Source organism: Dendroctonus ponderosae, unplaced genomic scaffold, assembly GCF_020466585.1.
Source record: "Dendroctonus ponderosae isolate FM_Combo_2020 unplaced genomic scaffold, Dpon_F_20191213v2 Dpon_F_20191213_4, whole genome shotgun sequence".
Lineage (NCBI taxonomy): Eukaryota > Metazoa > Arthropoda > Insecta > Coleoptera > Curculionidae > Dendroctonus > Dendroctonus ponderosae.
Genome location: NW_026018611.1, coordinates 13,596,045 through 13,598,926, shown reverse-complemented (window position 1 = coordinate 13,598,926; position 2,882 = coordinate 13,596,045). Strand labels below are relative to the sequence as shown.

At 31.0% G+C, this 2,882-nt stretch overlaps 1 long non-coding RNA gene across 1 annotated transcript; it reads right to left on the bottom strand.

Annotated features, from left to right (window-relative positions):
* Nucleotides 1-252: 252 nt before the first annotated feature.
* On the bottom strand, nt 253-2,561 carry LOC125504141. Its single transcript, XR_007281299.1, has 2 exons — nt 2,227-2,561; nt 253-698 (listed from the first exon to the last, which is right to left on the bottom strand). It is a non-coding gene; the product is annotated as an uncharacterized LOC125504141 (long non-coding RNA).
* Nucleotides 2,562-2,882: the final 321 nt, after the last annotated feature.

The window sequence follows — 2,882 nt, the reverse complement described above, 5'->3', positions numbered from 1 at the left end:
GATCACCGAAGTTAAGCAACGTCGGGCGCGGTTAGTACTTGGATGGGTGACCGCTTGGGAACACCGCGTGCCGTTGTCTTTTTGCTTCTTTGCAACGCAAGCAAATGTAAATAAAAGATATTTTACATTCAAAAGGAAATTACATTTTACCTATTCCTGATATATTTATAAATTATTAAACAAGGGATAATATTAAAATTATAAAATAAAATGATTATTGCCATCATGCGTTAAACAAGTTCAATATTTTATGGTTTCTATTAATTTATGAAGTTATCACTTCTGTCGAGCGTTCCGTGACGCATACCATTTTTTTATACTACATCTTTTTTAGCAATTATATAAAATCAACCTAAGCTAAATTATTAATCAACTAAATTAAAAAATGTTTTTAAAACAAACTGCTTAAAAAATAAATGAGTGGGTACTTACTTATTTTAAAAGAGAACAAAAGCTGTATTAACTTACTAACTAACTAAATACTAACACGATCAACCTAATCCATTTCTTCGGCAGATACAGGAACATTTCTTGCCTTTATTTTCATTAATAATACCCTTGCTCGCTATATTATGTGGGTTTATCACCATTCCTGTCGTAAAAGTAGAAATAGATGAGCGGTCTTGGGGAGATCGCGTTCCTAAATCTGTAATCCGGCTCGAGAAAATTATGTTGGCGGCCACAAACGTCGTTTGAAACTAAAAATGCGGAATGTTACTAGATTATATGCTTTGAGTCGCAAAAGTATACGGTTCCAAAACTTTCATTTGTTGTTATAAAGTGCGAAGTGATGTTACAAAGCTTATTGAATTTGAATACATGAGGGAGATTGAAAATTAGCAAAATTATTTTGTTAATAAATTTAAATATACACATAAGAAGTTAAGCAACTTTCGAATCCTCCCAACCTAAATTATAAGTCTTATAGTCTTTAAACAATTCAGAATTTTCCTGATAATGAAGCCGACTTAAAATTTCCTGCAATGCAAAATCCCTTTCCTTAAAATTCTCTAAAGAGAACTAGTACCTGAGATGTTTTAATATTTGTTGTAGGCTTTTAATATTAAACTAAATACAAAAAATGTACAGGGTTATTGATTGAACTTTGGCCACCCCGTTCTTGCGTCTAATTTGAAATTTAGAGAAAAATGTTAAATACAAAAGTTGTAGATACTAGTTTATATTAAGATAACACCAATTGATACAGGGTGTCTCAAATTCAAGTGGCAGACCAAACTTATCTTTTTTTAAATGAAATGCCGTACTTTTTATTGCATATTCGAACTATTCTCACAATTCTAGGCCTACTCCATATAAATGTTCTATAATGCTTTTCAACAGTTTTTGAGTTAATAACCATTTAAATATTCGGGCATTCCATTTATGAAAATTTGAGTTTGGTCAAGCACTTGAATTTGAGACACCCTGTAGTAATTGATATTATCTTAAAATAAACTAGACTTTAATATCTACAACTTTCGTATTTAAGATTTGTCTCTAAATTTCAAATAAGATGCAAAAACGGGGTGGCCAAAGTTCAATCAATATTAGTTATTAACTCAAAAACAGTTGAAGATCATTATAGAACATTTATATCGAGTAGGCCTAGAATTGTGCGAATAGTTCGAATATGCAATAAAGAGTACGGCATTCCATTTAAAAAAAGGTAAGTTTGGTCTGCCACTTGAATTTGAGACACCCTGTATCAATTGGTTATCTTAAAATAAACTAGACGTTAGTATCTACAACTTTTGTATTTAACATTTTTCTCTAAATTTGAAATTAGATGCAAAAACGGGGTGGCTAAAGTTCAATCAATAACCCTGAACATTATTGAAGGTCGATCAACGGTTTGTTTTCAAAATGCCTCGTTTTGAAATCAAATTTTATTAATACACAAATCTTAATACCAGTGCACATTTTTTCGTTCATTATATGCAATTGAGGTGTTAGACTGGATCAAAAGTTGATATTTGATATTAATTTTTACTCAGCGGCTAGTCTGACTACTATAAATTGTAAGTATAGTTGTTTGAAGAATTTGCACAAACTTTTTCCAATATAAATATTTAATTCCTTGATTTTGAAAATTTAATAGTCGTAAATAATAAAATAATGTTCCAGGGTTGTTGGAACCTTTGGGTAAATTCGCATGTTCACATCGTTTTCAAATACATTTATTAGTCTTAGTTGGTTTAAGTAAGTTTTTAATCTGCTTGTACTTACCACTACTACTAAAACAGCAGCAATGCAGAGATTTTTAGACAACATAATTGATTTGTTTTAAACTGAAATTGTTTGTTTTATATATGAACTTTACTTTATGTAATGTTCACCAAACAGAACATCAGGCTTGACTATATGCAGGTTATTAACATTTCCTAACACAGGTAATGACTGAAGCCCTTTTATTAGTGGTTACTGGTAAATACCCAAGTGAAACTAATTATATGCTAAGGCTATCTATATTGTTTGCAATTCAATAAACACACGGCCACTCTCCCGTTTAAACAATGGTTATGAATGGGACATTCCTTGGGGGATTCTCGTAGTTTTCAAAATAAGTGAAAACTGCTCAGAGCTGATTGTTTTATTTTACGGTTTGCTGACCATGTACCTATTTTTTAAAACTATTCCACATCACTCCAATTATACATAAGTATAATTAGTTAGTATGTATTGTAATGGCGCTTTCCGTTTAGGGAATTTCCGAACTTTATATTACTAGTATTTGATGTCGAGTATATAGGCTGTTCCGATTGAACACACAATCACGATTTTCAAACTCTATCAGAAGTAGGAATACGAAATAATTAAGTTTTTCACACTACTATGATAACGGTAACAGCAAAAACGATTGAGCATACAAAACGTATACATAT